The sequence below is a fragment of the Pholcus phalangioides genome, unplaced genomic scaffold (assembly GCF_987345545.1).
Source record: "Pholcus phalangioides strain wild (caught in Gottingen) unplaced genomic scaffold, Ppha-v1.0 ptg000015l_1, whole genome shotgun sequence".
In the NCBI taxonomy this organism is placed as follows: domain Eukaryota; kingdom Metazoa; phylum Arthropoda; class Arachnida; order Araneae; family Pholcidae; genus Pholcus; species Pholcus phalangioides.
Window position 1 is genome coordinate 91,604,225 of NW_028301608.1, and position 14,508 is coordinate 91,618,732.

Below are 14,508 nucleotides of genomic sequence, written 5' to 3' on the forward strand. Positions count from 1 at the left end.
TGAACCCCTCCAAGTGTACGGGTGCACTTGTTGCACTTGCCTAGTTATGGCACTGGGTCGCGTTCCGGAGTCTCGTTTGTTAAAACTTTAGGAGGTTGCAAAATTTCATTTTTCTCTTTCGGTTTATGAGGAAATAACGGAGGCGAATTGTAATAAGTCAAAACGCCACAGTATCCCATTTTGGCAAAATATTATTTACAAATCGGCCATCGAGAAATTTTAAAAAAGTGACTTATAACATTTTGCCATCTGAGCACGTTTATCTGTGAGACATACGCATCAATTGTAGCAGAGATGGCAAAATCATAGGGTTTTTGGGGTTTTTTTTCGGGGTATTCCTGGGTTTTTCGGGTATATGATACTAGAGAATGAGGAAAGCAAGTTATATATGCTAAAGCTTACATAAATATAATAGACATAGTAATGTATGGTAATGCCTCGGTAGCGAAGATTTATTTTCGTGTTTTTTCTTTCTCGGCTAATGAACATTTTCGTTGATAATGGGCACACATGCCAACATAAAACAGCCGCATCGAGAACTGAATTTCGCACCAATCATGATCAGACTTTGCAGATATGTACCCCCACGTCTTTTTTAAGAAAGTTTTTGAATAATTTCTTGTAAAATAAAAGATTCAGCTTACAGAAAATGCATTGAAAAAACAAAAAGACATGTTTTCAGAGTGCTTGTTCTTTTTGTGCAAGCAAGACTCTTAACATGAAACTGAAGTCTAGACAATATAGCAGCATATATTTTCCATTTTCATGTATCAGACAAAGAAATGAACTTACTTAATCACAAATGGATAGGGAAACCTATTTGAATGAGTTATTTCAACACAACAAAACGCTGGTGTTGGTATAAAATAAAGATATCTTCAATATCTCATCTTCATTGCATAATAATCTATTCAATTTTGAAGCCGTTCATTTTAGCCTTCGCTCATTTTTTGTCCCTTTTATAGCACGCATTATACAAATACAAATACAAATACAACGCCACAACAGGCAAAATGCCCAACGAGGTGGCTGATAAAAAGATGCCCATAAAAATATGGTTGTCATATGTTTCAAAAATACAGCAACCCAATTAAAAATGCAATTAACACAAATTACAAACAATATATACACATGATAAAATATTATACAATGCCCATAAAGAATACTTATGGTTGTCTTATTCTAAGAATGGATAGCTTCTCGATTTACCCCAACATGTTTATCGTATTTCTTTTTAAACGTGTCAATTGTGTTACAATTTACTACCTCCGGGGGTAAGCTATTCCATTTATTAACAACCCTATTGGAGAAAAATTCCCTGCGACACCATAACCTTGCATTGTCCCTCACCAATCGATACTGGTGTCCCCTTGTAAAAGCAGTCGATTGGCGGTGTACTAAAAGTTCATGGTCCATCCTATCCATCCCATTGAAAATTTTGAACACTTCGATCATATCTCCTCGACACCTGCGTTCATCCAATGTAAACATATTCAAAAAATGAAGTCTTTCTTCATAACTCAAGCCCCGTGTGCCAATAAGGACACGCGTAGCTCTTCTCTGCACCCCTTCAACCAAGTCTATGTCCCTCTGTAGGTATGGTCTCCAAAACCTTACAGCATACTCCAGTCCAGGACGAACTAAGCCTCGAAAAAGCGGAAGAATGACTTTAGGAGAACGCGAAGAGACCTTTTTGAAAATGAGACCAAGCATTCTATTCGCTTTTTTGACAACCGCTGAACAATGATCAGAAAACTTAAGTCGCTCGTCAATGAGAATTCCCAAATCGGTGACTCTAGTTGCATCCAGGATAGTGACACCATTCAACTCGTAAGAGAACCGTGGGTTGTTCGAACCAAAATGAGCGACCATGCACTTATCTACGCTAAACGTCATGCTCCATTCATTTGCCCATGCTGCAATCTTGTTTAAGTTGGTCTGGAGCAACTCCCTATCGCTTTCATTCCCGATTACCCCCATTAGCTTCACATCATCTGCGAATTTGCTAGTAATTCCATCGATACCCTGATCGAGTTTATCGATAAAAAGTGAAAAAAGTATGGGGCCAAGGACACTTCCCTGAGGAACTCCACTTCATTAGTTGTGTTAAAGAACGTATCTCTAATTTTTTAAGCTGTTTCTGGAACGAATCAAACGATTTGGCATAGGAACCTGCGGGGAATAGTGTTTCGGCTAACGAATGTGATTCCGGAACGAATTATCCGATTTGTTTTACTAGATGGTAGTTTAGTTGCTCTATAAGTACTTGCAGTATCTTGTGTCATTTATCACGCACATTTATTTCTCAGTTATATTCATGGAATTATGGATACCTATCGGGGAAGACGGAATCGAAGATGTCCTCCACGACGGATCCGGATGATGAATCGAGTGTCTAGAATCTGAATGGTTGGTGATGGAATTCCTATCGGAATGTCCTAATAGTCGTATTCGCATCCATCATTTCCATGAATCGTCACTGCACGTGTGTGTGTCTCTCTCTCTCTGAACTGACATTACCCAATTTCGTGACTTTCTCACGAAATATTTCGAAGAAGCGATGGTATACACTTACGCTCTCTCATCTATATATATATATAGTATTTTACACATATACATGTATAATTCGTTTTCCTCCCAATCTTACATTATATCGATTTTTTTTTCTCCCCAGGTTTGCGTTGTCTTCGATTCGTCACGCAGTCTGTTCTCCCAGGGAAGAGTCGTTTTGTTCCTCCATATGTAGCATGAGTTGAATTTGAATAGGTCGACATTTTATTTGGAATTCTAGAAGAGCACGTATCGAGGCACCTTCCGTTCTTTCTTTCTTTCTTCTTCTCTTAGAAATATCTTCTTTTTGTACATTTTTTAGAAGAAAACGAAGAAAGAGAAAATTTACTCTTCGTACCAGATGTGAATTCTTCAGGTAGATTCTGAAAAAAAAAATCATTTACTCATGTGGCGCTTATTCTTGAAATTCCTTAAGGAAGTCACGAACTAAAGGGAAAACAGCGAAAGTAAGTTCTAGCTGAGGGAAAATGTTATTTTAAAAAAAGAAACGCTATATTAGAAAACTACGTACTGCATTTATGCATGTATGTACGCATGTGAGTATAAATATCTTCAGAGTGAAACAGTGAGGTGAATATGCGTTTCGGTTCTTCTCAAATATATATATTTTTTCATCTTTCATCACGTATTTTCTTTAGTAAAGAAATTTTCAACACACCTGGGAATGAAAAGCAATGAAAAGTTCATGGTCTTAGAGTATTGAAATAATTATATGCTGTTTCTCTTATATATTTTAGAAGTTCCAGACTAGACTTGAGTAATGAAAATATAACTTCCGGAGACGTTTCTGACGCATAATCTTACCTAAAAGTGTTTTCATTTATCTTTATGAATCCCTTTTGGAAAATATTCCGTCTTCGTTGCGACAGAAAAATGTGAATTTGAATTCGTAGTAAATAATGGGTGTCGTTCGAATAGGATTTCATAGTTGTTTACATTCAGATTTCCAGACGTTCCATGTTTTGTACAGAACAGTCCATATTGTGAAGATCTTGTTCGTTGAATATGCGTAGAGGGGTTTTTTTTGTTACTAAATATATGAGAGTAATGCCAGTATTTAAGACATCACGTGCATTTATTGATTTCAAATTGGAAGGAAATGAAACTTTAATGATTTGCACAATAGTGCTTATCAATATGCAGGTACAAATATTTATTTTCTAGTAAATGGAATTTTCGATATATACCTTGAACCTTCATTTGTATATCGAGATGCCGTAGATTAGACTATAACAGCTCCTACCTCCCTCCATCACCGCTCCTCCAGTTAAAAGCATTTTCCTTTTGAAGTGCCTTTTGCATTCGCTTTTGATCAGCCGTGACCATTCCCGGTACACATTTTGAACAATGCTCTTTGTCCGTTCTTTTTCATGTCTAGTGGAGAATAATGTGAATCGGTTTCATTGATATGCCCACAACATCAGCTATCGCAAGCAATTTTAATATGTACGATCTTCCGTGACGATACCGTGAACGTTTTCAATAGTTTCCAAGGTAGTGTCCTAAACCGGACGCCCAGGGTGTTGTTCTTATTCCGTGGACGGTGGCCCGTTCATATTTCATTGATTCAAAAATAAATGGTTTTACAATAATAAATGGTCTCTAATGATGGTACAGAGTCTCCATCAACTTATTCAAATTTTTGGTTTTTGTAACTATTTTCAACTATATTTTTTTCACTCCACGACCTTTATTATATATACAATTCCAGGATAACTGCAATAGTGCCAACTTGGAACGTTGCCAAAAATAAAACACAAAGCTCTTTATGTTTTGTTTTGTTGCGGCAAGTTTTGTAGAATGATGCAATGGTAATAATTTTTGGTGATTGTGTTGCTATCTCATAGAGTATTACATTACACTATATTTTTCCAAGAAGTCGTGTCTTTTTTTGGAGTTTCAACACTCTCTCGAAAAATAGTAAAATAGTAGGCAAATCGCTCTGAAATTTTAGTCATGTGCGACCTATGCTTGTACACACAATTTCCAGTGAAAATTTACGAGGGCGTTTAGGGGACCGACAAAAAATTAAATAATGAAAAAAAAGTTTTTTTTTATTTTTTAAATCAGATCCTGTATGATAGAAAACGGCAAATGATCTGTAAATTTTACAACACATCTTGTACTAACTTAGTGAAATGCTTGTATGCATTTTCGTGAGAACGGCAAGTATATTTACGAAGATGTACAATAAAAATTCAAATTTTCATCGCATTTTTAGCCTATTACATACCGAGTTTTCAACCAATTTTTATGAGTTTTACAAAATATCTTGCACTACACATGAGATACTACGTACACGCATTTCAAATGTTACAATTAATTATTTAATGAGATATGAATATTTTTTAGTAAACGATTTTTAAATGCGAATGAGCAGTAAAAAAAAATATTTATTTTATTTTATCATACTTTGGTTGCCAGATATATATATAATATATATATATATATATATATATATATATATATATGAAAATTATGCAAACATGAAAATTTCAGTTGGATATCATGAGAATTCAGAAAGGTATACGCGATATCTTGAGCTGTAATTTTATACCACCGGATTTCTATAAATTTCATAAAAATCAATCGAAAACTCATGCGATAAAACTTGGAATGTTTACAGAAAACGTTTCTATCTTCGTCGTGAATATACGTGTTTTACTCACGAAAATGCACATAAGTATTGAAAAACGTTATCACGCACGCACGCACGCACACACACACAATATTTTGTGAAAGTTACAAAATCATTTGGAGTTTTTTTTTATCATACAAGAGTTGATATCTCTTGATATCTCTCGACATCAAAAATGTTGTTTTCTTATTTAATTTTTTTGTCGGATACCTAAATGTACTCGTGGCTAAGTTTTGTGAGTACAAGCATAGGGTGCATGCGCATGACCGACATTTCAGAACGATATGCTCAGTATTTTTCTAAAAATTCGAAAAAATGTCTAAACTCGAAAAAATACAGAGTATTGTCAATATAGTGCAACTTACTTATCGGACAACTTATTTATAAACGAATGTTTCTTATCAATTTGATATAATTTGATACCAATTTGAAGTTTGATTGGCTTATTTAACGCGGATAATATATTTAGTGCTGAAGAAGTAGATGATAACTGTTCTGTTGGTTCTTAAAAAATAATAGGCATATCGACTGATTTTAAATATTGTTTAAACATTGTTTTCATACTTTATAGGTATCTTTTGTTCAGCCACCTTGTTGGACATTTTGTCTGTTGTGGCTTTTGTATTTGTGTTTGCTTACGTTTTCATTTTCTGAGGTAATATGAATTTTACTTCTGGTTATAAACAAGGACGGTTCATAGCAACGGCACGCGCCCGGATTCTTTATGATCCATCTTATTATGAGTAAGCAAAACGAATTGCAACGAGAATATTCTAACAATTCCGGATAAGCTGTTTGCTGGATATCGTTACCGAAGACACATGACACAAGAAATAATATGTAACAGGCAATGCAAGGCTTTGCTTGATGGAAGGAGAGAGAGAGAGAAGCTCTCTCTTTTCCCGTGATAAAACCATTAAGTCGAAACTTGATCTCGCGATTCGTACGAGAGCAAAGGGTGGGAAAACGCTTCGTTGGATGGAAAATGGCGTTTTCTCACACTCCACCCAGCAATTACAGTACAAGGAAAAGCTTTACTCTACCGTGTCTAGTGAAATTCCCACGGCCATCTGTCTTAATGCAAACGCCTTCATCCACGTGCGCCGCTTTAAGAAAAGCCTTCCAGAAGCCAAAGTTTTGTTTTGTGCTTGAGGTAGGTTTAGCAACGATTCCCGTTTTTCGTCTCGGGGTAATCAGATGCTCCTTAGTACGAGACGCAACGTTCAGTCGATATCGATCAATCTACCGATGCGATCAATCAGCAATTTTCGCCCTTCTTTTATTACTGATGCGTCCTTTCCGAAAATTTCTTTATTGTAATCATTCAATGCTGGAGTGAAGGTAGAATTTTGTAGAAAAAACTGAGCACTCTATGCACAAACAGCAATTAGAGTCAGTAGCATGTAAAATGCACTCCATTTCAGAAAATATCTTGAATTTAAACAGATCCATATTTTTGTATGGAACAAATCAATAATAGTATTTTTGGTTCTTGCCTTCCTCCTTGTAGGGCTACCCTTACCTTGACGCTGAGCCTGGAATGAAAATGATAGCTCGATCTTTTCGAATGTAACTTCCGCGTATCACATATTATTATACACAATGTAATGTGAGTAATAAGCGGAAGTTACATGGTGATTTTAGCTTTGATTGGCACCTTTGGTTATCTTTCTTATCATTTTTGGCGATAACTGATAATTCCCCGAATTTTTCCTGAGGATATATAGTCAGTCTGGTGCAGAGGTTCTAGATTTTTGCATACATTATATACAATTTAATATAAGTAAGGCCAAGATTATACTTTTACAAAAGTTTAATAAAATTTATTTTAATATACTTGGAAAATGCAACCAATGAGCGTATCGGTTACATTCGAGTGAAAGTATCCAATAGGCTAGTTAGTTTTTTTTTTCAAGTTTTGTGAAATATCTTTGATCAAACTTCTATAGTGTAATCCCGGCATAAGAGACCATATGTGTGCTTAGAATTCCCTAAAGCAATTTCATTACAGAAGCACAATGAAGAAAAAAATGAAGTTATTCTGTATGTTTCCAATTTTAAGGCACACGAATGCTAACCAATTTCCCATTTAAAAAAGTCCCTCAACAGAGAGCACACACAATCAGGCTACAACATTTAAGATTCACGTGTAGTACAACAGGCAAAATAACCTACTGAAATGTTTGCTTCCGAACTCGGAAGACAAGATGGTAGCACTTCTTAAACACATAACAAGCATTCCTGAGAAAAAAAGAGAAGCCTTCACGTTATTTAAACAACACATACATGGCTTAATTAAACATTCCCAATACTTCCATGGAATATCTACGAGGCGCATGAGCGGTTCAGTGGCGGTTAGGTATGTGGACATTATACTTCGCTAGAACTTTGACAAGGGAGTATTTCGAATGCTCAGGACGCTTTGCATCGATCACGGTTAGGTGAAATATCTCGGGTGATTACCAAGGCATAGATAGCTTCAAATTCAAATTTAAAAAAAACCCAAAAAAAAGCAACAGTGTAAACTGTTTACAGCACCATCAGTCGGAAAGATTTTTTACTGACAATAAGGTATCCTGCTAAATAAATTTCGTGTGGCCGGTCCCTGTTAACCATTTGTTCCCATAAATACTATTTTGTATACTTGGCGTTTTCCTTATATGTCTCTTTACGAACACAATCATGTGATCCGCAACGAATGGGCTTACGGAAAATTCACCGCCAACAATTCACAATGGAAAATTCACCACCATGCAATCCCCCGCTAGGTAAATTCACCGACAATTGGCCGTCATAACCGAGTCCTTAAGCGAGTGGGCGAATGAGTGACGTAGTGAGTGAGCGAGTGAACGGGCGAGTTTGTGGATGAATGAGTGGGAGATCGAGCTATTGATTCCGTGAGCGGGTGAGTGAGGGGGGCGAGTGAGTTAGTGAACGAACGAGCTACTGAGTCCGTGAGAGTGGGCGAGCTAGTGAAATAGTAAGTGAGTGGGCGAATGAATGACGGGTGGTTGTGCGAATGAGTGGACGAGCTAGTGAAATAGTAAGTGAGTGGGCGAATGAATGACGGGTGGTTGTGCGAATGAGTGGACGAGCGAGATACTCAGTCCGTGAGCGGGTAAATGAGCGAGTGGGTAATTGAGCGAGTGAATGCGCGAGTGGTTGGCCGAGTGAGTGAACGGGCGAGTTTCTGGGTGAATGAGTGGGAGAGCGAGCTACTAAGTCCGTGAGTTAGTGGGTGGGCAAGTGGGTAGACGAGCAAGCTACTGAGTGAGAATTTTCCTAGCGGTGAATTTTCCGTCAATGAATTGCTGGTTGGTGAATTTTCCGGACACGCAACAAATGATCGAGACAATTACTCAAAAAATGCAATCAAACAAAAAAAAAAAAAAAATACAAAATTACTGAACAAATATGGTTTTTATTTGTAGTAATCCGACGTACTCGCTTCTCGTCACGGTTAAAAATCATCAGCTGAGCAATCAATGCAGTAACCAACACATTCAATAATCAATCGATTCCCCATATATAATGATTGTTCGATTACAAAATTTTCTTCTCCGGGAAAATGAAAAAAAAATTAAATAAATAAACTCATCGATCGTCTCTAATGAAATGAATCGACAGTTACATACTTCTTCTTTTTTTTGGTACTTTACTGATAATTAATAATCAACGGATCACACACGAGGTATACACATATTATATTCTTCAATGATGGCTCATGAATACGAACGATGAATTTGCCTATAAAACTCTCTACATGAAAAAATAAAACGTAAAATACATTATCTACATTTAAAAAAAAATTAATTAAAAAAAAAAACTTTGCTGTGTGAGAAATATATTTATATATATATATTTTTCAATAAAAATCTATAACATTACACTTTTTATTCCTCAGTGAATGTCAAAAAGACAAATAAGTGAATAAAATAAATGTTAACGGGGAGGTGGTGTTCTAAAATGAACGGTTACATTAATAAACTCATTAATTATTTACATCTCTGAGATCTAATCAAAAAACGTAATTAAGGAAGAATACATTCACGTTACGTACTATATAAAAAATTGATACATAAATAGTTTTTTTTTGCCCAGCGTAATATTGAAACATCGTACGGAAAAAAAATATATATTTCATTTTAAATAATGCATATTAGTCCAAATAATGCATATTAGTCGTAATAATGATCTTAATTGTATCGTATCAGGTGACGTATGGAATTTTTTCAAAAAATCCAGCATAATTTCCCTTTTTCCGCAATGTTTCAGTAACTCCCGATAGATAGCGCTCCTATCGAAATGTTTACGGTAAATGTGATGAATCGGTTGTTATGCATAATAGACCTAATGATTATATATTCTGATTGGATCGTATCAGATATCGCGCGGGGTATTTCTTCCATTAATTAAGCTTTTTTTTTTTTTTTTAAGTGTTTCAGTATTTCTCGATAGATAGCGTTCCTACCGAAATATATGCGTTACGGTAAATGTGATAAATAGGTTATTATACGTAATAGTTTAAATGTTTATTTTAATTGAATCGTATCAGATATTACATGAATTTCGTCAATTAATTAAGTGTAATTTTTTTTCTCTGCAATGTTTCAGTATTTCTCGGTAGATGGCGCTCCTACTGAAATGTATGTGTTACAGTAAATGTGATAAATGGTCATGTAATCGGTTATTATGCATAATAGTCTCAATGATTATTGAATCGTATCAGGTTTTACATGAATTTCTTCCATTAATTTAGCGCTTTTTTTTGCGCAATATTTTAGTTATTCTCAATAGATAAATAGCTCCAACTAAAATGAATGTTACGGTAAATGTATGATAAATCGGTCAATCATAATTGCCGATCATCTCGGAAATTTGGTACAGTTACCCCTTTTACCGGCAGTTACCAAGTTAAGCATAAGAACCAAGCACATCGTAGGTAAATTAAAAATGATGTTATATGTCGTTGGTAAATTAATAAAAAAAGAAAGTCATATATCGTTTATAAATTTCTAAAAAAACTTGGTAATGTTGGTTAATTACTACTTTTACTTTTGATTATGCATAATACCCAAGTGCCGTTGATAAATTTTATGAACGGGCTGATGATAAATTTGATAAATAACAAATTATACCGGGATGCAATTGTAAAATTTGTTAAATGAGAGTTTGTTATATCGACGTACGATTGTAGAACTTGTTAGATAAGAGCTCGTTAAATCGAGTTCGATTTCAGAATTCGTTAAAAATCAAAGTTCGTTGTACCGAGGTCCGATTGTAGAATTCGTGAAATAAGGGTAAATTGTATAGGGGCTCGATTGTAGAATTCGTTAAATAGGAGTTCGTCATATTGGGGTATGGTTGTATATGCACAAAAACTTGGAAAATTCGTTAAATGAGAGTTCCCTATTTCGCGGTACGATCGTAAAATTTCTTAAAGGAGATAGCGTTATATAGGAGTGCGATCATAGGAGTGCGTTTTTTTATGGGCATCTTTTTATCAGCCACCTCGTTGGGCATTTTGTCTGTTGTGGCGTTGTATTTGTATTTGTATAATAATTCCTAAATAGAAGTCCGTTATACCACGGTCCAATTTCAGAATTCGTCAAATAGGAGTTATTTTTCAGAGATGTTCGGAAAAATTGGTTAAATCAGAGTTCATTATATCCTGTTCAGACCCTGGCTCACAACAAATATGGTCATCTAAACGCTAAATCTCATCACGGCAATGGGACCGATTTATAATTATCAAAACTAAATGGTGATTATGCATAATAACCGACAAATGTGATGAATTTTGAACTATTTATCATGTTTACCAGTGACGTTTTGAGCGTTATGCATAATCTCTTGTAAACGATAAATTCACGAAAAATTAAAAAAATTAGAAACATTACCGGAAAATTATTTATAATGATCGGTTAATGAGCATAATAACCGGTTATTATGCGTATAACCGATTTATCACATGTACTGTGTGACTTATATAAGAGATATAAACAGTTTCCTTTTACCCCAACGTAATATTGAAACAAAAAATATTTTGTTTTAAATTATACCTTAGAACGATTTTCTTAATTGGATCGTATCAGATATCCCATGAATTTCTTCAATTAAAACAACACTTTTTTTTTGCAATGTTTTGCAAGCTTTTACTCTCGATAGATAGCGCTCCTATCAGAATGTATATATTATAACATATCCCCCCTTGAAATTATAACAACATAATTGGTTATCGAGAGCTTTCTTTCAGGATTGAATGACACGTAGGGGATATCAATTAGGTAATTAATCATGTTAAAACTAACGTTTTCTTCATCAAAGAAATTCTCTTTGACACTTTAAATTGACACGTTGAAGCTGTATGAAAGGCATCGTAAATATACTTCGACGAGATAAAAGGGATATGCAGCTCTGATCTTTGCATACGTGATTCAAGGAAGGCATCGCTGACATGCGTGTACATGATGTATGTCTACTTAATATATGGATCATTCTTTTTCCCCGGAGTATGTCCTATGCATTACTGAAAGACATAGCTCGGTTTATTTTCTCCGTATGGAGGAATGCATGTTTTATGGTTAGGAGAGAGAGTGCTATATTCTGTGGTTGATGCTGCATTCAGAGAAATGTTGTAACTATGCAGGGTTGGCAAACAAAGAAATAGACGCTTTCAGGATTTTTATATAACAATAAGTATATTGGAGTATTTGGGCGGTGCTTATCTACAAGAGGAGAAATATGAGAGAGTATGTAACACATAGCTTTTCCCAACCATTTTTGTTTCATCACCCCATTATTCAGTATTTTTTCTCCCAGCGCCCCCAACGCAATCGAAACCATAGAATCATATGCTAAACCCGTAGCTTCAACCTCCCTCCTGGAACATTCTATCGCCCTCCAGGGGGCGTTAACGCCCACGTTGGGAATCACTAGTTTAACAGTACTCGTTAAAAAAAATGTTTTTTGTAGTGGAACGTGGGGTTGCAAATACTTTTTTTGATCAGCGCTTGGGAACAAGTATTTCAAGCAACTTGCGTTCAAATAGGAAAAAAAAATATCTCTAAAGTGATATGGGGTAGTGAGAGAGAGAGAAATAGTTTTCTTCTCATATACACACCACACATTGTTATTAGAGAGAGACAAAGAAAAGGATAAATTTTATCCCTCTCCGTAACGGCAAAAGAGAAATTTCTCTGTCGTGTTTCGGAAGTGAGCAAGGTTGCCATAAGTTGGTGGCTTCTGAAATTTGGTAATGAGTGTATCTCTCGAATAAGAGGATTACGACCCTGGACTCCGTTGAAAAGCTGTTTTCTTTGACGTATACCAATTGCTTTTCGGTAGTAAAGTTCTGGAACACCCTGCATATGTTAATTACGTACGTTGGTATGTAATTGTAAGTTTGTCTCTGAGTTTTTTTTTAATGATTATCATACGTTCGAACTCTTAGTCACACGACGGATATTATGGGAGAATATTCTTACATTTCAACCCACGCTTCAATGCTTTCAAAAAATAAATGGACATCTTTACAACCTGGGAAAACAATAAAAATATTCATTTTATAAAACACTTCATTGACGTCAAATTTAGTGTCCGTGCCACTGTCATACGGAAGTTCACCAATATCTGCATGAGATTCTGCATTGCGGTTGGATAAGACCTTTTACTGACATGAATGTAACACTGACATGTTGACTTGCAAGAAATCTGAATTTTCACCCTTTGCCTTTTTTTCTTTATCAAGGATATAAATTTTGTTCCTCCATTTTCTCTAGGTTTGATTGACTTTAGACGTAGGATGAGTTGTGATGAACATGCTATTTAGGGGGGGGGGGGTTTACGACTAGTGCTGGATTGGTAGTGCCCGAGTGGTGCAGTGGTAAGATGTTCGTCTTCCACTACGAAGATCCATGGGTTCGAATCCGGCCATAGAACGTACGCAGCAAGTTCTTTATCCACCGAGCCTGGGGTGACCGCCGATGGATTGTGGCTCACGATGCGGATGTTTTATTTAAGCTCATGCATCCACGTCAGCCAAAATATTGGATAGCCGAATCCCCATTCCTTTCCCAAGGCAGATAAACGTTCAGAAGAAATTCTCGTTAGCCAAAAAAATTCTTCAGCAGAGGTATCACTTTTTATTACAGTAGATTGTTTTTAGGCGTTTGAATTTCTTCTCTTCACACACACTTCTTCCTTCTATCCTAATGTCTATTCTTTTGTCTGTGAACTGAGAGGACTTGGGTAGACACCCATCTATCGGCGGTCACCCCAGGTTCGAGAAGGAAATATTTCTTTTGTGCCAATTTGGAAATTCACAGTTGTTGGTTCGAAGCACGGGGTCTTCAACCTTTCAGGCATTGCGGGCCAGATTAAAATTTCCCAGGAAGCCCGCGGGCCAACAAGTCATACCGTGTTGAACAGGCTTCCCAAATCATTGAACTCTCTCTCTCTCTCTCTCTCACACACACACATTTAATGTAAAACCATTTCTTTTATTAAGTTTTAATATTTATTTTGAAAAAAAATTTTCACCCAGATTTTCCAATTTTTTTAATTAATTTTCTGAAAATGTTTTTTCTTTTTAATATTAGAAATTTTCATAAACTGGGAAATTATTTCTTTTGCTATTACTTTTAAATATTCCGAAATTCTTCTCAATAATTCTGCAATTATTTCTTTTGGTAATTCTGTAGCTAAATTTCCATCAAATTTTGAATTTTCATCAATTATAATTTTCTTGAATAATTATAAAATTATTTCTTTCATTAAGATTTTTTTTTCAGCAATTGTTTGCAAATTCTGTAATTATTTATACCTTTCGGATGCCGAATTCTGCCCCTGCAAATACTTTATATGAAATAATAGGTGTCAAAGTCTGTTTTGGCTCAGGGTCTCCCGAATTTGATACGGTTGCCCTTTTAATGTACCAAATGCAAATCATTACTATTTAATCTGGTAAAGACTCTCATAGTTCTAAATGTATCGGCACAGATATTCAGTCACCAGTGCTGTCACTGTGCGGTCATGTAGGACTCTCTTGGCATCGTGCTGGATTCTCGTCCTGAGGATCCACGTTCGAACCCCATTGACTGCAGACTGGTGGTCAGCTAAAGGTGGTTTTCTGAGGTTTTCCAGTTTCGAGAAGTGAATTAAAGCCGGTCTTCCTTTTGAGAAAATTCCTCTGCAGAGAGCGAGCAGAATTACACACCACGATACTGACATATCATGAAAATTTAAGCATTTCCATGTTTACTTCAGAAAATGGAAGCAATATGGCACCACGAACACGA